Source organism: Oryx dammah, unplaced genomic scaffold, assembly GCF_014754425.2.
Source record: "Oryx dammah isolate SB20612 unplaced genomic scaffold, SCBI_Odam_1.1 HiC_scaffold_2, whole genome shotgun sequence".
In the NCBI taxonomy this organism is placed as follows: Eukaryota; Metazoa; Chordata; class Mammalia; order Artiodactyla; family Bovidae; genus Oryx; species Oryx dammah.
In genome coordinates this window covers 13,173,078-13,194,331 of record NW_024070186.1, presented here as the reverse complement: position 1 = coordinate 13,194,331, position 21,254 = coordinate 13,173,078, and positions in this window count along the sequence as shown.

Below are 21,254 nucleotides of genomic sequence, written 5' to 3'. Positions count from 1 at the left end.
AGTGGCTGTCTGGGTTCTTGGGTACCGTGGGTGGGGCAGGGGCCTGCGGAAGGCTCGGTAGAACCTGAGTCCACACCCACCCAGTCCCCTCAGCATCCCGGTGTCTCCTGTCTGCCATTGTTTCCTCCCCAAGAACTCGTTCTCTGGTGGCCTGTCGTCCTCCCACAAGGCTGGGTCCCCTGGGACACAAGCTCCTGGGCCCCCTTGGGGGCACCAGCCTGCCTGGCCAGAACCGTCCTGCCCTAGGCGGCTGCAGAGGGCTCTCAGAGCCTGCGGAGGTCAGGGAGCTGAGGGTGACAGCTCCTCCTAAGGAGCTTGTTCACAGACAAGTTCACTACAAATGTGTGTGTGCCCCTGAGTGCCTGCGTGTGCAGGTGGCAGAGTGCAGAGTCACAGGTGTGCACCTCCCCTTGCTGCCTGCGTTTCTGTCCTGTGGAAGAGCTTCCTCCCCTGGAAGGAAGTCGCATTCTCCTGTGCTTCCACAGAAACCTGGGTCCGCTGTTACTCTGCCTCCGTGTCAGGTCAGTGGTTGGTCTGGGACCCTCTGCTCTGCAGTCCATCCATCCTTCTCTTCCAGAAATCCCGGGCCCATGCCCACGGACCAGAGCATGGTGTGGCGGCCCAAGGACCGTCACCATGAGGCCACCAGGGGCCCCGCTTGCTCGGGTTCATCCCACGACTGGGGGCGAGGCCTGTGGGCTGTGGGGCTTTGGTGTCCGAGGGGTGGGGCCCCTGGATTTCACCTCCTCTGCTGCCACCTGCCGAGCGTGCAGGTGACCAGGGAGGGCAGGGAGAGCTCATGAGAAAGCCCCCCAAGGACGTTGGTGTGGTCACTGGGTGTTGTCACGTGGTTCCCTGTTGTCTGCCCTGGACTCTTCCACACAAAGCACCTGGGTGTCAGGTCTAGGTGCCAGCCATCACGCTGTCCTGCGGACTGTGCATCTGCCCACTTAGTCCTGGTGCCAGCCCTAGGAGGGGTCCTCAACTAGGGGCCCAGGTTAGGCAGCAAGACCAGCAAAGAACATGGCTCTGGAAACACATCTGAGACGTTCAGAAGCCCCGGAGGGACCAGCAAACCAGAGCCAGAGGGAGTCCAGGCACGAGTCCAGTTGACAAGAATTGAGTGCCTGCCTCATGCCAGGCAGTGTCCCCAGGCTGGGGTGCAAGGGGCAGGGATATGGGGGGCAAGGAGGCCTTCAGGGAGGGGATGGTCACCATCTGAGCAGGGTCAACAGCAGAGCGAGCAGGTGGCTGTGTGTGAAGCGCGGTCCTGGCAGGAGTAGCATGCAGAGGCCCAGCAGGGGGCCTGGGGTCAAGGACAGCGTGGCACCAATGGTGGGAGGCACTGGTGCCTCACGGCTCTGGGTCCCTGGAGGCTTCTTGACAGGAGGCGGCCACCAGGGGCGCTGCAGAGCCATCCTCAGACCTGGTGCAGGCTCCAGGGTTGACCTCGCCCAGGTGGGCAGCCTCCCCAAGCCGCCTCCTCCTGCACCCAGGGGGCAGGGCTTTTCATTTCTCCCCAAGGCCCTCCTGGCCCCCGCTGTCCCTCCCTGTCCCCCTGTCTGGGCCCCTTTATGAACACCTCCTCACCACCTCTCCAATCCCTTCCGCCTGGAAAGCCTGCTTCTGCACTACCAGCCCCTCTGCCCTCAGCTCCCTGCCCCAGTGTCACCTTGCTGAGGGCTTGCCATACTGTCTGGCTGAGGCGGTGCCCCCCTGGTTTGCTGCCTTGAACTCTTGGTTTGTGACCTGTGTGTGTGTGTGTGTGTGCATGTATGCCTGTGCACACGCATGTGCACGTTCTCATCACTGACTTGTCACTGGTCCTGTCTGTGAGGATTCAGAGCTTCGAAAGAGAGGACACTGGACTGCTCCTCGGTCTCCCCAGGACCAGGCTGTGAGCTTACTAGTGGGCACCGGAAGCTGCGTAGCTTGCTCTCCAGGCTGGGGCCTCAGCCTGCCCCAGGCCTGCCCTGTGGCCCTGCTGCTTGACAGACCTGCTTTTCCGCAGCTTCCTCTTCCTGCAGGACTTCCTGTGATAACATGGTTCTCTGTCTTACACAGACTTTATTTTTTAGTGCAGTCTTAGGTTTGCAGGAAGGTGGATGGGAAGGTACAGGGTTCCCACCTCCCATGCACACAACCTCCCCCGCTGTCAGCAACCCCACCAGATGTGCAGCTCCTACAGCTGAGAGGCCTGCACCGATGCCTCACCCGCCCGAGTCCACAGTGTACCTGGGGGTCACTCCTGGTGTTGGAAAGCCTGTGTGTCGAGATGCACATGTAATGACTTGTGATACCATGACGTGTGTAATGACAGTGATATCATGGTGGTATCATACAGACGGGTGTGTTCTAAAACAGCTCCACTTGGGCAGCCCTCCCAGCCCTTCTCCTGGCAGCCTCTGATCTTACTGTCTCCATCGTTGGGCCTTTTCCAGAATGCTGTGCAGTTGGAAGCAGTCTGTAGCCTTTTCAGACCAGCTTCTTTCACTTACTGTATTCGTTAAGGTTCCTCCAGGCCTTGACTTGATGGCTCATTTCTTGGTGCTGAAACGATACTCCATTGTCAGAATGGACCCGTTGTTTATCCCTTTACCTACTGAGGGGCATCTTGTTTGCTCCCAAGTTTTGGCGGTTGTGGAAAAAAGCTGCCGTAGATGTGTGTGTGCGGGTTTTTGTGTGGACAGTTTTTAGCTCCTTTGGGTAAACCCCTAGGAGCACAGCTGCTGGATTGTATGGTGGGAGTACGTTCAGTTTGAAAGAGACCGCAGTGTGTCCCTCACGATGGCTGTACCTCTCTGCACTCCCTTGGGCAGTGAGGTAGGGCACTGCATCCTCCCTGGCCTTGGGTGTGTCAGGCGTGGGGTTTTGGCCCCACAAGGGGTGCTTAGGGGTAGCTCACTGCTGTTTCCATTTTCCTCCTGATAATGTGTGACGTGGCGAATCTTTTCATAGGCTCATTTGCCATCTGTGTAAATTCAGTAAAGTATGTTTTCAGATCTTTTGTCCACTTTAAAATCTGTTGTTCATTTACTTTTTGTTATGATTTAAGAATTCTTGGTATGTTTTGGATAACAGCCCTTTCTCAGACATGTCTTCTGTAATTATCTCAATCTGTGGCTTTTCTTTTTCCTGATCGTGTCTTTGTAGAGCAGAAATGTTTGTGCTGTACATTGTGTGTACAGCTGAGCTCTTTCAAATCCTAAAAGACTATGCTGTTCAAGTGCTGCACTCATAATGCCAGCAAATTTGGAAAACTCAGCAGTGACTACGGGACTAGAAAAGGGCAGTTTTCAATCCAATCCCAAAGAAAGGCAATGCCAAAGAATGTTCAAACTATTATACAGTTGCACTCATCTCACACGCTAGCAAAGTAATGCTCAAAATTCTCCAAGCTAGGCTTCAACAGTACGTGAACTGATAACTTCCAGACGTTTAAGCTGGATTGAGAAAAGGCAGAGGAACCAGAGATCAAATTGCCAGTATTTATTGGATAATACAAAAAGCAAGAGAGTTCTAGAAAAACATCTGCTTTATTGACTATGCTAAAGCCTTTGACTGTGGATCTCAACAAACTGTCAAGAGATGGGAATACCAGACCACCTTACCTGCCTCCTGAGAAACCTGTGTGCAGATCAAGAAGCAACAGTTAGAACTGGACATGAAACAGCGGACTGGTTCCATATTGGGAAAAGAGTACATCAAGGCTGTATATTGTCACCCTGCTTGTTTAATTTATATGCAGCGTACATCATGAGAAATGCTGGGCTGGATGAAGCACAGGCTGGAATCAAGATTGCCGAGAGAAACATCTATAACCACAGATATGCAGATGACCATCCTTAAGGCAGAAAGTGAAGAGGAACTAAAGAGCTTCTTGATGAAAGTGAAAGAGGAGAGTGAAAAACCTGGCTTAAAACTCGGCATTCAAAAAACGAAGATCATGGCATCCGGTCCCATCACTTCATGGCAAATAGATGGGGAAACAATGGAAACAGTGACAGACTTTATTTTCTTGGGCTCCAAAATCACTGCAGATGGTGACTGCAGCCATGAAATTAAAAGACGCTTGCTCCTTGGAAGAAAAGCTATGACCAACCTAGGCAGCATATTAAAAAGCAGAGCCATTACTTTGCTGACAAAGGTCCATCTAGTCAAAGCTATGGTTTTTCCAGTAGTCATGTATGGATGTGAGAGTTGGACCGTAAAGAAAGCTGAGTGCTGAAGAATTGATGCTTTTGTACTGTGGTGTTGGAGAAGACTCTTGAGAGTCCCTTTGTTTGCAAAGAGATCAAACCAGTCAATCCTAAAGGAAGTCAATCCTGAATATTCATTGGAAGGACTGATGCTGAAGCTGAAGCTCCAATACTTTGGCCACCTGATGTGAAGAACTAACTTATTGGAAAAGACCCTGATGCTGGGAAAGATTAAAAGCAGGAGGAGAAGGGGTTGACAGAGGATGAGATGGTTGGATGGCATTACCGACATGAAGGACATGAGTCTGAGCAAACTCCAGGAGTTGGTGATGGACAGGGAAGCGTGGCGTGCTGCAGTCCATGGGGTCACAAAGAGTCAGTCATGACAGAGCAACTGAACTGAACAAACCACTGGACCACCAGGGAAGCCCCCCCGGCCTTTTAATAACTAAGTAAATTCTGCCTTGATGTGAATTGAAGATAAATTTCAAAAGTAGGGGCATTTGGATTCAGAATGAGTCAATTCCAAAACCGAGACCCACACACACAGGCTTACACAGGGGAGGGGTTCCTGAGCTTGCCCTGGAGAATTCTGGGAATGAGCTGGCCTCAGGTGAAGTTGCCAGTGGTCAAGTCCATTTTCCTCATCAGTCCTGTGTGGCTGGTGTCTCCTGATACCAGGGACTCCTGTGCCCTTGACTGTCCTACTGGGAAAGGTCTCAAGTTAGCAGCTCAAGTCCTGAGGGTCACACTGACCCAGCACTGGCCTAGCTCACCAGAGTCCCCTCAACCAGCTATGCCGTATGCATGCCTGCAGGCCTGGGCTCTGAGGATCCGGAGAAGGGGCCTCACCGGGCAGAGGGCCCTGCAGCCGGATTGCTTGGTGAGTCCACAGTGGAAGGAGTGGTGGGGGGCTTCAGGAGTCACAGATGTAAAAATCCAAAGCCATTGTTCATCCAAGAGAGAAACAGAACAGTCTCACAGGGAAGAAATGCCCAAGGTATTGTGTGTGCTGGGAGCTCATCCATGTGAGGACTGGAGCTCCCCAGTGGGCAACAGATGTTTCTAGAACAGGCCTACCCAGTGAGGCAGGCCCGGCTCCCTGGATGCTCTGCAGTCAGGTCCAGTGGCCCCATGCCAGTCCTTGGGGAGCCGAGGTGGGTGTTTTGGATTTCCAGGAGGGTAGGCGTTTGGCATGGGCTCGAGTGCTGGAGGAGCCCAGGCGCTCCAGGTCCACTGGGGCTGCCAGAGGGAGGTCCTTGCTGGCCTCGCTGTGCTGCGGGCACGTGAGTCCTATGACCACCAGCAGCACCACCCCTCCCCCCGACCCAGGGCGCTGCTGGGCAAAGAACAGTGTGTGCTCTGCACCTTGGTCCCTTCTCCTGCGTGACCACAGGCAGATCTCATGAGTGCTGAGGCCACAGAGAAATGGAGGTGACAGCGCCTGCTTATGGGGGCTTTTGAGGACTCGGGCTGTGTGTGGTTGAGTGTGTACATATATGTGCACAAGTGTGCATGCATATATAGGGTATATGTGTACAAGTGTGTGCATGTGTGTATAGGGTATATGCGCACAAGTGTGTGTAGATAGGCGTGTACATGCATGGTGGTGTGTCATGTGAGTGCACAGACGAATAGGCATGTGTGGTTCTGTGTGGTGCTGGTACATATACGTGTGTTGGTGTGTGTGCATGTGTGTGTGTTGTGCGCATTAATGTGTGCATGTATGCCAGTGTCTAGAGTAGTCGGGGAGATGCCAGTTTGCATGAACAGTGATTATTATTTTTGTTACTGTTACATAGCATGAGTTACCTTCTTAGAAAACCACAGCAGCCATTAGAAAACAACCACCACTCAGTCACTTGAGCCCTGGACTTCACTGCCAGGGGCAGCAGTGGGACGGCACTTCTGACCTCAGGGCCCAGCTGCCTCTGTTGCTATGACAACAGCAGCCAAGGGCCCTGCCCCCAAGAAAGGCTTTCGCAGCTCCTGAGGGCCTGGCTGTGTGGGTCCCCACCTCTGCCTGGAGGGGAGGGTGCCTCAGGGTCTGGTGTGCTGAAACAGGAAGCCAGGAGTGTCCTCACCCCACAGGGTTGGCGGGGGAGGGGCGTTGCTTTTAGAGCAGAGGTCAGTGACTTACTCCTGCTGTGGTGGGGCCTGACCCAGCCCGCAGGGCCCAGCCTCCTGCCTTGGCCTGGGGACTGTGGACCTTGAGGCCTCGAAGTGCTTGGCTTGGAGCTCCACTGCTGATGCCTGCACACCATTCCCACGTGGAGACAGCGGTCACCCTGGCCTTTCTGGCCAATGCCGCAGCCCCTCAGGCCCCACCCCCAACCCCCCCACACATGCAGCCTGACCTCTTGGCTCCAGAAGGGCATTCCCGAAGGGGCTGAGGCCCAGGAACACACTGGGGGACTCAGGAAGAATTTATGGAATTCAGACATCATAACCCGTGGCTCCTTTTGAAAATGTTATCTTTACTTTCTGTCTCCGTGGCATGCATCCCTGCACTTCCTGGTTTGGGCTGAGGTAAAATAGCAGAAGTACTAAAATATTTCTCATCAAGTGTCTCATGGTGCTCTGATCTGGCCCCAAACAGCAAGTTCCCTGAGACTTGCCGCTGGAAGTCTCCACGTCCACCATGGGTTCGGTGGCCCTGGCTGGGGTCCTGCAGGGATGTGGGGCCCTCAGCCCGAAAGGCCCATCCCTGACTTGGGGATGACACCAGAGCCTTGCAGGCACTGAGGTCACTCGGGAAAGCTTAGAACCCAATTCTCTCAGGCTGTTGTATCCGACACCATGGACGGTGCGGCTTTCACAGCAGAAGTTCGTTCTTAGTTGAGGCTGGAGGCCTGAGACCAAGGAGTCAGCAGGATCCCTCTGATGCCTCCTCCTGCGCATATGACAGCCGTCCCCACCCCGTGTCTCCCATGCTTCTCCCTTGTCTATATCTGATCTCCCCTGGTCATAAGGACACTGGCCAGGTTGAATTGCACCCGCTCCGGTGACCTCCCTATAACACAGTCACGTGTCTGGAGGCCTCACCTCCGCACATCGTCACATTTCCAGTGCTAGGGGCCGGGGCTCCAACATACAGATTTTGGAGGACACCAGTCAACTCATAAAGCCATCTTTTTTTAAAGTCAGTACAGAGGCTGAAGGTGAGGCTGTTGACCACCTGGGGTCAGGCAGTGCCCGTCTGACAGCAGAGCTCATTCTGGGTGGACCCTCTTGGACAGAGTGAACAGGCTTGCAGGGACCCTGCCCACAGCTGGCCCCGACACAGCCCAGGGTGAGGGCACTGGCTCCCACTCCCCCACCCCACTCCTGGCCCATGGACTTTCCGGGGTAAGCACAGGTGGTTTTTAGCTGTTACCATTTTAGCTGTATTAAAGCAGATGGTTCTGTGGTTGACAAGGACAATCCTGATGCCGTAAGGCCCCCAGCAGAGTCAGTTCCAGGCACTCTCCCTCGTCACCCCGGATTCGGGACTTGTCAGCTCAAGGTGGACATGGATTTTGGATCTGGACATGCTCAGAGGAAAAATTAAGAGGCCCCTTGGCCCCTCAGACTCCAGCCCTTCCCGGCAGTGCTGAAGCTTTGGCCGCGCCCGGATCCTGTTTGCCTCTCTCCGCCAGTCTGTGAGCACAGCAGCGGGGCCCCAGCACCAAGGGGGTCTGAGGAAGTCCTGACAGCTGCTTTCTCCCCAGAGCCCACCCTCTTCTGGCCGCCCCAGGGCTGGGACATGACCCCACGGTGCCCACAGGGACTCTCTCTGCTGAGCCAGGGCTCCCACGGGCTGCCTCAGACCAGCACTCTAGAAGCCGCCTGGAGCGGGGGGGTGGTGGGGGGGGCGGTGTCAAGGGGTTTATGGAGGATGGGGGAGGGGTGTGAACATGGGCAGACAGGTTGAGGGGCAAGCATGGTAGGTTCAAGGTGGATCCTGGGCCCTAGAGGGTGAGTTAGCTTTGAGATTCCAGCCGGCAAGGTGGGCGGGGCTCCCATTGCCCCTGCCCCATCCGTCAGGCCCGGGACATGGGTTCCCAGGTGCCTCTGCCTGGGGAGGGACTTCAGGACTGGCTCCTGGAGCCCACTGCCCTGAGTGCCACCATGGGCAGGCTGGGATGAGGGCACAGAAGGATGGAGGAGCTGGGAGAGGATCTGTGAGAGTGAGCATTGTCCCCCGCCAGCTCTGGGCCCGTGATGTCCTGGGCAGGACTTACTTGTCCCTTCACCTGCCTGACTGCTTCTGCAGGGCAGGGCTGGCACAGGTCTGGAGCTGCGACAGCCTTCAGCTCCGTCCAGAGGAGGAAGTTGGTTTCTGGAGCCCGTGGGGGTTTTGTGTGGGGTAGGGGAGTTCTGTTCAGGCACCAGCTTTTATGGAGGCGCTATATGGCTTTGAAAGGTCAGTCCTTACCAAGTGAGTCACCTTGGAGCTTAAAGCCCAGCCCCTCAGGTCCATGCTGTGCCCGCTGGGGCTCAATCCTGTGGGCTCCTGAGCGAGGGCGGGCAGCAGGGCCTCCCCGCCTGGCCCCTGATCCCAGCAGGCCGATGCCCAGTTCATGGGTTACCTGCATCTTGGGGTGCTTCTGGGAGGGTCTGACTTGGTGGACTCTGCCTTCCTCTCCAGCAATCCCAGTAAAGCCAACAGGAAACCAGAGCAAGCACCAGCACCCTGGGAGCCCCCAGCCCAGACCTGGGGCTACCCCCTCACTGGCTCACAGCTGCTGTGCTGACAAGGGGCTCGCCTGGCATACGATATGGGGCTGCTGTCCCCCTCAGGCTCCTGGAGGCGGAGCGGGGTGGAGGGGGACAGTGGGCAGCACAGCCGAGGCTGGTGCCTGTCCAGAGGTGGCCATGCTGCCCTTTGCCCCGATGGACATGGAGGCGGCCCTTCCTGTGGAAAGCTTTTTATTACCCCGCCACCCGAAAAAGCAGGGCTGGCCCGTGACGCCAGTGTGGGAAGCTGAGGGAGGGCTGTTCAGAGGCTCCTCTGGCTGCTGAGTTGCCTCATGGTGGTGTCATGTGGGGGAGGGGCCCCAAAGCAGCGGCAGATCGTCGTTGGTATGTTTTGGGCATGCACACTCAACATGCGCCCTGCAGCCTGTTTGACAAGCCCTGGGTCTCATGGCCTTTCTGACATTCCTGCCAGGACCTGGGGCCTCCAAGTGGCCGTGCTGTTTTCTCCACGGGGCCTTTACATAAAACTCCCTCCTCTCCCCATTACTGTGACCCACATTAGGGTTGTTTGTGATTTTTCCTGATGAAAGTAACATTGGCAAGAACAGTTTGGCCTCTAAGGCTTTTTCCTCGGAGTATTTTCTCAGAAGTGGGTTACAGGACCGAGGTTGTGAACAGGCACAGCTGAGCTGCAGTGGGGGCGGTTCCCATGGCGGGAGCTGCTCTTCAAGGGACGTTCCCAACGTGACGGGCCAGGACTGGGGCCGCCAGGGTCCTGGTGCGGGGGCTGGGTGTCCTCGGGCTGGGCAGGGGGTCCCCAGGCCTCCCCTGGGGCTGCTGCAGAGACGCCCTTCTCCCAGGAATCCCGTGTTAGGTCCCTCCACTGTGCGTGTGGTCCTGGCTCGTGCTGGGCATCCCCACAGGCTTCCCTCGTGGCTCAGCTGGTAAAGAATCCACCTGCAATGCGGGAGACCTTGATTCAATTCCTGTTGGGAAGATCCCCTGGAGGAGGGAATGGCAACCCCACAGCCTGGTCCGGGGCTCACGGGGTCGCTGGCTGACAGGTAGAGGCCCCGCTGTCTGTGTAGTTGGTCTGAGAGGAGCCGTGTTCTGAGCACACTCGACCTCTGCACGTGCAGGTGGGCGGGCAGTGGGTCAGGAGGTGAAGGCGGAGCTTCCAGGCAGGATCCAAGGGCAGGTGGGGCTGCTCAGGACCATGGCCCCCTGGCCCACTGTCACTGCAGGCTCCAGGCAGGTCAGAGCACGTGTGGGGCTTGGGGCTCTAGGAGTCCGCTGGCTTCCCCCAGCCTGGCCCTCAAGGTCACCTCTCCCCTGAGACTTTCTACTGGAACCTTCGGCAAATCGTGGGAAGGACATGGAAAGGAAGGTTCAGCGCCCTGCCCCCAACCCTGCTCCCCCCTCACCCTCTCTCCTCTCCTGGTATCCTCACTCCCTGTCCCCCCGCCACCATCCAGCCACAGCCTTTGCCCCGGGCCAGATGTGTTCCTTCCTCTTCATGCTGACCTAGAGCCTGGGGCAGAGGCACCAGTCAGGCTCCTCTGTGCAACCTCCCTACCCGCTGGGACCCCCCAGCGCCCTCCTCTATATGTAACACATCACCGTCTTGTCCCCCGAGCCATCTGATCACCTCTCACCCCCAGCAGGAGTCCTGTCAGCCCCGGGATCTCCGAGCAGCCAGCCCCCTCTGTCACCCCAGTACTCAGGCTGAGCCGAGACCCTGAGTGTCTCCTTCTCACGCTAAGAGTTGTCACATGGCTTTTTTCCTCTGAAGCTCCCTCTAGACTGGGCCAGGGCTCTGGGTTTAAGTAACCGCTGCCCAGCCTGGGTTCCCGGTTGTCCCTGACCCCGAGTCTTTTCCTAGGCTTCTGTCCTGAGCCCAGCAGCTGGCCCTGGTTTCCAGCTCACTCCCAAGGGCCTCCTGGAGCCCCAGGGGTGTCGGAGGACAATGGAGAGCCTGCAGAGGGGGTGCAGCGAGGGCAGGCCCCCTGTCTGGGCACCATCCCAGGTCCTGGGAGGGCCAGGCCCATGGCCCAGCCTCTTTTGCAGGGGGAGGGGGCCTGGTGTCCAGCATACATCTGGGTGGGTAGCCTTTCTTGTATGGGAAAACAGCAGGTTAAATGGAACTGAACCAAACCAGCGTCTTTAAGGGAGAACATCTTGGGTCCTGCACATGCCTCCCAGGGGCGCACCACACAGGGTCATGGACCCTGCTCACCCCACCGACCCCACCAACCTTCTTTCCTTGTATCTTGCTCCAGTCATGCTGTGGGGCCCTGCCCTGAGGAACTCCTTCCTGGGACCTGGACTAAAGGCTTTGGCATCATAAACAACCCCCCCACCCCTAGTCTGTAATCCCACTGGGGGTGCTGTCCAGGACCCTGTGTCCCCAAGGTGCTGGTCTGCAGAGCACATGTGGACATGGTCTGGACACGGCTGCTTTTCTGGGAAGGAGTTACTGGTCCAGATGCTATAGAGGGTTGAATCATGCCCGCCCCAAAGATGCTTCCACCTGGACCCCTTTCCTGGAAGCAAGGTCTTTGCAAAGGTGATTACATTGAGGATCCTGATGATGGGATGGTCCTGGTTACTAGGGTCAGCCCTAAGTCCAGGGACAGGTGTCCCTACAGGAAACACGGTGAGAGGAGGAGGCTGTGTAGTGATGGCATGACGTGGCCACGAGCGGAGGATGCACAGAGCCCCTGGAGCTGGAGGCAAGGCTGGAGCAGGGCCTCCCTGAGTCTCCAAGAGGGAACAACCCTGCAGACACCTGAGTTTCCAACCCTGGCCTTGGCAACGTGAGGGGCTGGATCTCTGTTGCCTGAAGGCCCATGTCTGTGCTTGCAGCAGCTCCAGGGAGTGATACGATGGTGAATGAGGGTGGGGGCCGCCCCTCTTAGAGTGGACGTGGCCACTCCCTCAAGGTGATCCCCAGGTTCTCACCAAGCAGCCCACCGCACCCGCGGCTGGGCACGGAATCTTCAGCCTCCTGCTGAAAAGCAGGAAGGCCAGGGCCTGACCTGGAAACTGACTCAGGTCGGAGAAGGAGGTGGGTGCCCGCTGCGGCCAGCAAGGTGGGCGGCTCCCAAGTCAGCTTCCTCTCCTGGGGTCCGTGGGGTCCTAGGTCAGGAGAGGCCTGAGGAAGAGCAGGGGCCCCATGTGGGGGCCTGTCCACCAGCCAGGGTGTCAGCTGGGGTTTGCAGTGCGATCACTGTCTGCCCCGGGCGGGCCTCAGCCTCGGACCCCACTGCCCAGGGAGCCATCCCCTCCCCTCCCAGTCAGTTCCTCTCACTGACCTCAGTCCAGACCTCCCGCCTGCCCAGGCTGTTGAACTTGGACCTCAGGCTGTCCTCTGTTGCGAAACAGACGCCTGACCGAGTGCCGTCAACCCTCCAGGGCCAGACGCTGGGGGAGCCCAGCTGGTGAGAGCAGTGCCTGACCCTGACCCTCGGTGCGGCCATCACACGGAGCTTCAGGTATGGGCCCTGAGCGTCCGCATTCCAGCCTGGAGTCAACCACGGAGGAGACCCTAGTGGTGCAGGGAGGTGGCACCACACCCTGGCGTGCCCCCCCCCCACCACGCCTGGGCTCAGAGCCGGTCGCCTCAGGCACCCACTCGGCACAGGGGTGGCCGCTCCATCTGTCCACCTGCCTGCAGTGACCTGAGGGAGACCCAGAGGCAGGGAAACGCCCCGGTCTGAAGGGTTTTGGAAGGACCCCAGGGATCACACCAATGCTGTCTCTGTGGTGTGACAGCCTGACCAGGACAGTGTCCTCCGAGCCATGTGGTGACTCACTAGGAAGCTGGTGGCCAGACTGCCCTGCAGCACCAGCCTCAGGGCTGCCCCCTCCCAGGACCCCTGGCCTCCCTGTAGTGGGGCCCTGGGCTGAAGCCATGGGGCTTGGAGCATGGCCCCCACCAGCCAGGGGAAGGGGCCAGGACCCCAGTTCCCAGGTCCAGCGCCGTGTTGGCCTCTTCTGATAATCTCCTCCCCCACACCCAACTGCCCCAGGTCCCTGTGTATCTGGGCACCCTCCTTGGCACTGGGTGCCCTCTGACTCCTGACCCCTAGCCTCCAGCCAACACCAGCCCAGCCACAGCTTTATTCCTCCCTGTCCACCTCCAGCCTCAGGAGTGCCATTTGGTCATCTGCAGGGGTCACCTCCAGAGGGGAGGGGACGTCCCTCTGGAACAGGGATGAGGTCAGGGGGGCAAGTGGGTGGCGCGAGGGGGCCCCATGGCTGAGCTACTTTATGGAAACTTCTCCTCAACCTCAGGAGGGTACCCCCACATCCAGGAGGAGGCCAGCCTGTGCCGAGAGAGCAGCCGTGTGGGGGGCTCGACTGGAGGTGGGGGACCCATGATGCCGATTAGAGTGTCCTCCCCGGTGACCCCCCACATTCTCCCCAGGTGCCCAGGAGTGGCTGCAGATGGGAGCCAGCTCCTGGTCCCACGACTGCCACCTGCCCAGCCCCACAGGCCCCTCCAGGTTTGGGACAAGTGAAGGGTGAACAGTGTGGGCTACAGGACAGGGGTAGATGAGGAAGCTGCCCCTGGAGGAAGTGGGGAGAAATCCAAGAACCCCCAGGTGGGGGCGGCCAGCTGCGCGTGTTCCAGCCACAGTGCCGGCTTCCCTCAGAGCAGGGTGTCAGGCTGCAGTCTCAGGAAATATTGGGGAAGTGCTGGAGGTTGGTGGGCGGTGGGGAGGCCTGAATTTCAGGACCACTGAGTGGGCAGTTGTCAGACTCAGGAAGATAGAGCGGAAGTCCACCCCCTCCCCCGTGGTGGCCCAGCGACTGGAGCTGCCAGGGCCCTGTTCCCCTCTCTCCCAGCCCCCGCCCCCCACTCACCAGCTGCAGCCACCGAGCTGGGCTGACGTGAACGGGCTGACGTGAGCAGGCCTTCTCTCCAGAAAGGACCCTGGGGTCCGAGGGAAGTTTTCTCCAGTGCTTTGTTGTGAAAACTTTTTTGAAACCAGTATTTCCTTCTTTAAAATGGTAGGAAAATATATATAATGTAAAACTTGCCACCGTAACCATTTTTAAGTGCACAGCTCAGTGTTGTTAAGTACACTCGTGGTGTTGTGCGAGCATTCCCACCATCATCTCCAGGACTTCCCATCTTCCAAACTGAACCTCCGTCCCCAGGAAACAGTCCCCCCTCCCCCACCCCAGCCCCTGGCCCGCACCATCTACTTCCTGTCTCTATGGATCTGACCCCGCCAGGAACCTCAGGTGAGTGGATCACACAGTATTCGTCTTGTGTCTGGCTGGGGTCACTGAGCATCGTGTCCTCAAGGTTCATCCATGTGTAGCAGGTGTCAGGGCCTCCTTCCTTTTCAAGGCTGGAAGTTTTGTCCACCCATCCATCCATCCATCCATCCACGCACGGGCCCTTGAGTGGTGTCCACCCCTTAGCGGTTGTCAGTAATGCTGCTATGAACACAGATGTGCTAATACGTCTCAAAATACCTGTTTGAGGCCCTGCTTTCAATTCCTTGGTGTCTATACCTAGAAGGGAGTCATATGGAAATTCTATTTTTCACTTGTTGAGGAACCACCATCCTGTGGTTGCACCAGGGCAGTTGCACCACTTTACACGCTCATCATCACCAACGCTTGGGTTCCTGTTTCTTTGTTTCCACGTCACAGTCATCTCAATGGGGGTGTATTGTGAAAACTGCCAAGTGTCTAGGAAGTTTGAGGACCCCACCCACATCCTGTATCCCAGGAAAGCAGTTAGCAAGTTCACTCCACCTCTTCTGATAGCAGCATATATGTTGTTTTTGGATGTTCCACTGAAAGTGAGTTGTAGACATTGGACACTGGATCCCTGAGCCAACTTCTGGGATAAGGAGAGGTCACCACAATGACCTCTCTGGCCTCAGGATATCCGTAGCTCCTCACTGCCCACCCCCATCTCCCTCCCTGCCCCTGTCTCCCAGATGCCCACCAGCCTGCACTCCAGGTCACAGCCCACCTCGGGTCACACTCTCTCGTTGATGACACTACTTGGCTGCAGTCAGTCCACACTCTGGATCTGTCTCACTGTCCCCTGCAGTCTCTGGCTTGCCCACAAGTCCCTTGCCTGGTTTCCTGTTACCTGGAGAAAACCAGGGTCCAGAGTGGTCATCCTTAACTTTGCCCCCAGGAGATAGTCACCAACACCCAGAGACCTTCAGGGCAGTCACTCCCAGGGATGGCAGCACGCTTCAACACCCTGCACCGTGCAGTGCAGCCCCCACCACACAGAGCTGTCCCCCCAGAGCTCAGCAGCCTCAGGGTGAGGACCCCTGGTCTGGAAGCTGCTGAGCTCCAGCTCAGACACCTCTGGCCAGGTCCTTGCAGCGAGCGCTGCCAAGAGCTTGCTCCTCTGCCAGGGCAGCCAACAAGGGGCGCCTGTGACCTCTCCATGGGCAGGCCCACACTCTGGGCAACTCCTAAGTCACTGGGGACCTCTCTTCACCCCAAGAGATACCTGGTCCCCGGGGACCCTTCAGCTGGTGGCCCCGCCTCTGCCTCTGTCCCAGGAGGTGGGGGTGGTGCCGAGTAATTGCAGAGCCCAGCTGATCAGCCCTGCACCTCTCAGGGGGTGGCAGGTGGGGGTGCTTTCGCTTCCCTACTATCGAGTCCCCTCTCCCTCTGTCTTCGTTTAGATTTAGCCTTAGAGTTTTTAAAAGTATCTCTCTGGATTTACGGATTTTTACTCATTCATAGTGTTTCAGTGGATCACAGCCGTTACTCTGTTTGACACTCAAAGTGTCCATAGTGTGGCCGCCAGCCTCCCCCAATCCACAGTCCCAGGTGGCGAGTGCCTCCTGGCTGCACCTGCGCCCCCCACCCCCCTTCGCAGGTTCGCACCCACCTCCTTCCTGGTTCCTTTCTGAAGGGAGGGGGATTTGAGACCGAGGCCCAGGCGCAGTCAGTGGCCTCAGGTGTCCCTGTCTCCAGATCATTGCATCGAGCTAGCTAGGATGTGGAGCGCAGGGTAAATACACAGGTGGACACGTACGGCAGCGTGGCCGCTCACGTGACATCGGGAGGCTCGGCCGTGTGGTTGTCTGTGCCACCTCCTCCTTGCCCTGAAACTCTCGGTTTCTAAGAACTTCGTGATATGACTCACGAGACCCTGGTTTCACATCTCGGCCTCCGACTCCGGCTCCGAGGAAGGTGCAGGTTTCCTCGTGGTCCTTGGGGCTCAGCGCAGGCCCTGACAGGCAGCTTCCTGAGGCCAGGGCTCCGAGCCACCTGCACTGACTTCCCCGACGGAAGTGCTGTCAGTGTGGAGAAAGTGTGACATTCAACCCTGTTTCCTCAAATACCCAAAGCAGTGCTCTGCACACAGACTTCTACTCTTGAAACTGTTTTGAAGTCTGAAGTGTTTTAGGATGTCAGCAGGGGCAGACCGGTGCTAGAGCCCTGTCCTTGCAGCTGCACGCTCCCTCCAGGGGCTTCCCCGCCGCAGGCCTGAGGTGTGGCTGCCATGGGTGTGGGCAGGGCCCCTTCTCTCCGAACAAGCTCCATCCTCTGCTCTTTGTGGCCTGGGGTGAGCCGCCTAACTCTCTGGGCCTCAACTTCCTCACCTGTGAAATGGGGAGAATAAGGAGCTGCTTCCTGAGGTGCTTGAGGGTTGTGGGGAGCCAGGTGGGCACTGCAGGCGAGGGGCATGGATGCATCCAGCCGTGGACCCTGGCACGTGAGGACGTGGCCGGGCCAGTGGGGAGTGGACTCCGTGGGGTGGGTCAGGGTTTGCTCACATCCAAACGTGGCCGGTATCTCCCACCACTGCTCACAAGAGGACGCCAGCCCTGTGGCAGGGGTGCACCCAGCGGTGTACAGATGGAGCCAAGGACACAGGCTGGAGGGACAGCGGGGGTGCAAGCTGTCCTGGGCGGGGGTGCGTGTTCAGGCAGCAGCACAGGACTGTCAACGGACTTGAACGGGCTGTCGGTGCCTTTGGGGCACCCCCAGGAGTCAGAGGAGAGGGATGCCAGAAATGGCTTCTAGAGGGTCACCTGGCTGCCTTAGGAAGGCCTGGACAGTCAAGATAAGGAGCAGCGAGTGGGCCAGTGATGGTCAGTGGGGCCAAGAAGTCCAATCAGTGGAAGTTGGGACTCGGGCACTGGTTCTAGGGTGACAGGGGCTGGGTTCTTGACAAGGAACAGCCAAGACGACGTCAGGGCCCAGGGAGAGTCACAGCCTGTCCGTCCACAGACAGGAACCCGGGCTTGGACTTTTTCCTGGAGAAGGATTAGAAGAGAGCTGGCTGCCACGGGGGAGAGGCTGGTCTGAGCAGGCGGGGGTGTGAACCCTGGAGGCAAGGGGTGGGGGGAGTCAGACAGGATGCCAGCTGTCTCAGGACCGGATGGAGAGGGTGCTGAGACTGGCAGGGTGGAGCGAGGTCCATCATCGAGTGGACTGTGGTTAGTGGGGTCCCTTTGGGAGAACCCACGTGTGCTCCCTGTGGGCTGTACACTCTCAGGGGACCCTGGTCCCCAGCGCAGGGACAGAGAAGGACGGGTGAGGAGGAGAGGGACTCAGTGTACGTGCTGGCCATGGCGTTTAGGGGTGATGGTGAGGCCTGGGCTATCTCCCTCAGTGGGTGGGGGCCTCTCCTCCCTACCTTCAGGACCGTGACCTCCACCGGCCACCTGCTTCCCAGGAACCCCAGTGGGAACAGGGTGCCTCTGGGGCCCCCCTCACTACGTGTGCTCTTGCACCCTGGGAGGAGGTGGGCAGCTCAGTCCCAGGACACCCCCACTGTCCCTCTCTATTGGGGCATGACCCCTACTGTGCCCTGTTATTGCAGCCCTGGAGCCGCCCCCCCCCCCCACAGCCCAGCCGCTGTCCACGTGCTTGACCTCTGACCTCTGGGGCTGCACTGGAAGGGGCGGGACCTCCTGGCATGAAAGCACTTCCGCACATCCCCGGCCGCCCCTCCACCCTCTCATGGCCTCTCGGGGCTCCTTCCACTCTGGATTCTCAGATCTCCTCCACCACGTCCCCCACGGAGCCCAGAGCCCCCCCTGCTGTGGCCGCTCAGCCCCGCACATTTGAACCTGCCCCCTCTACCTGAGATTGGGGTCCTCATCCCCCAGACCCCACACCCACCACACCCCTGCTCGTGGCCACCCCCACTCCCCAGCATTGGGGTTACTTCCCAGAGGGCAACCAGCTCTCAGGCCCTGAGGTCCATGGGCCACGCCCACATCTGGCTGTGGCCTCAGGGCTGAGGGCAGAGCAGAGAGCGAGAGGCCGGCGTGGACTCAGGCCAAGGCCTGTCAGGGGTCTCCTTGCAGGGCCTTTGGGGTCCCCATGGCCCCTCGGAGGAACTGGAGCCTGAATTCTGGCTCTCAGGAGTCCTCCAGGCACCACTGGCCTGGCCTTGCCTAGTCTGGCCTGGAGCCTACTTTCCCTTGTTGCCTGTGGTCTGGGACTTTCCTGGCCAGGCTCCCTGCCACGGAGACACTCGCGGGGAAACCCCAGGTGAAAGTGGAGTCACCAGGTCAGCTGGCGGCATGAAAGAGGGCTGCCTGGCCAATATCCTGGGCAGCCTCGCCCGGGTCAGAGGGGTGGCAGTCGGTGCCCACTCCCCCAGCCCACACCCTGAGTGCCGGCTTGCCAGGCTGCACCCAGGCCTGCCCTGATCCCCGACCTCTCCAAGCTCAGCTCTCTCCAGGCACTTCCACCCCGGGGCCTTTGCACAGGCTATTCCTCTCGCTTGGAGGGCTCCTTTCCAAGTTGCACTCACCCCAGGCCCAGGGAGGAGCTGGCAGAGAGTGGACACGTGTCCAGCCTTGGGTGAAAGTCAGTGATCAACATCCAGACCCCTCGGGTTTGCGGGGAGAGAACAAAGGCCAGAGGGGCAGGTGTCAGGACTGCGGCAAGTGTGTGTGGTTCCAGTTCTTGGAAGGCTGGAATAAGGGCTGGGACCAGGCAGCTCAAGGAGGCACAGAGGCTCAGGAGGCCCTGTGAGGTCAAGGTCGCCGGTGGGTGAGAGGGAGGAGGGCCTGAGCATGTCTCCTGTGGCTATGTCCACCTCCTCTGGGCCACTGTCCCCCACCACGGTCCCCAGGGCCCCACACTTCTGTACCAAGGGACACCCTGCTGAGAGGAGGCTCCCCTCCTCTCACCCCACTCGTAAGTGCAGCCAGAGCCCCGTCGGTGGGAAGGGGCCACGACCCTGCTTGGTGGGGGGGGATCCCTAATCAGGTGGTTGCAGAATGTGTGGCCCAAAAAAGGCCTGGAAAGGCATGATGTGAGCTGCTGAGGGGAAGCGCCTTGTGATGGTGCTTTTAGTGCCCCAGTCTTGGACGCAGTGAGTGATGGTCTGGGGATGGTCTGTCCCCAGTCCTGGGGGGTGTGATGGGTACTGGCCTAAGGGGGGTCTGACCCCAGTACTGGGGTGTGTGTTGGGTACTGACCTAGAGGGGTGGTCTGACCCCAGTCCTGGGGCTGTGGTGTGTGCTGGACAGGGGAGTAATCTGTCCCCAGTCCTGGGGTTGCTGTGGGTGCTGGCTTGGGGGAGAGGTCTGTTCTCCAGTCCTGGGGATTGTGGTAGGCACTGGCCTGGGGATATGTCTGTCCCTTAGTCCTGGGGGTGTGGTGGGCACTGGCCTGGGGGACGATCTGTTCCCCAATCCTTTGGCAATGGGCACTGGCCTGGGGGCTCCTCACCACCTGTGTGGGTGCAGCCTCATCAGCCTCCTGGAAGCTTCGGGCCCCGTGGCTGCAGCAGGAGCTGGTGACTGTCAGGGCTGGGTTGGGACATATGAGGGGCCCAGAATGCCTGTCAGACACAGGAGAGAGAAATCCCCTTTCCTCCTGGGCTAAAATAAGCCTTGAAAGTGTTGAGGGAGTGGGACTCGGTTGGGACTTTCCTGGGAAGTAGCCGGGGGACTTGCCCTGATGTTTCGTTCTCTCACATGGGAGCCGGACCCTGAGACAGGCAGTGGGAGGAAGTGAGCCCTCTCCCAGAGCCTCAGGCGGGCATGGCACTGGGCGGGGGGGGGCAGGCACTCCTGCCAGCTATGTGCCCTGGCACCCTGCCCACCTCCTCAGCTCCCAGCTGGCTGGGAGCCCATGTGCTGAGTGCGATGTCGCTGAAGGACTGGGGAGTCCCTGAACTGGAGCTTGGAGTCAGGGAAGCTAGAAGGCAGTTGTTAAGAGGGGGACATGTTCAGAGGCCAAGCTAGCAGCCTGGGCTCCCCTCTCCTGACCTCGGGGAACAGGATGGCCCCTCCATCCGGCCAGGCCTTTGTTTCCTCCAGTAGAAACTGCAGCCTTCAGTCCCCTTGGGCTCTATCCATACGGGCCCTCATGGCTCCTGTGCCCAGGGCCCCTGGCACTTTCCTGCTGTGGGGAGTGCCTGCTGCTCCCCACTCACCCAGAAGCAGGGTGCCCAGCATCCACACCACATCTTGCAGTTGGAAAGGTGGGGGTAGACAGGCAGGCCGGATGTCCTGGCCCCGGGGTAGTGGACATCATGTCTCTGGATGAAGGCAGCCAGGCAGCTGTGCTGTACCGTCCTGGAGCCTTAGGTGAGGAAGGGGCAGGTCCAGGGGGCAGTGGGCATGACAATAGGACAGCCAGCCTCCTAGGGGGCCACATTCCTGCGGGGCCAGGACAGGGGCCTGTCGTTCCTAGGGCAGCATCTGCTTGATTTCTGTAAAAAGACCAACCTGCCAAGGAATTGGGACAGAAGACAGGCCATCTGGGGACCCCCATATGCCCCAAAGGTGGCTGGAGGTCGAGTTCTCGCCTGCGTCCACCTGCCCAAGCCTGACCCCACAGGGCCTCGGGCCCATCTCTCCAGGTGGTTCAGTCCTGGGATCTGTGTCCAACTCAGCTTTATAGGATGTGTGTATCACACACATCCAGCCTCACTGAGAAGCATTGGGTATTTCTACCTCTTTCTTCGCAGAAGCCGTGGGCTCAGGATGGGGCTCACTTTCACCTGTAGTCGACAGGACTCGGGAACTGGGTGGTTCGGCAGGTTGAGGTACCCGCTGCGCACCTGGCTGCCCGTGAACCAGAGCCAGTGCCGTGGGTCCATGCCTGGTGTGGTCCACAGGCCGCTTTCTGGGCCAGAAGTCCTGCCCTCCTTTCTGACAAGAAGCATACCCAAGCTGCCTGCAGCATCAGGCTCTTCACCTGGAGACGGCTTGGATGCGATGAAAGCTGGCAGCTGACTTCCCTGTGACAGTCCCCTCCAAGGATGGTGTGCCCGGGCCTGCGGCCAGGACAGGAAGCTAGATGCCATCTGTGTTCTAGTGCAGGTTTACTGCCAAATCAAGCACTTTGTGGTGCATTAAACATGTTATCACTCAGAAAAATGTGTGTTCTTCTTACAAAGGT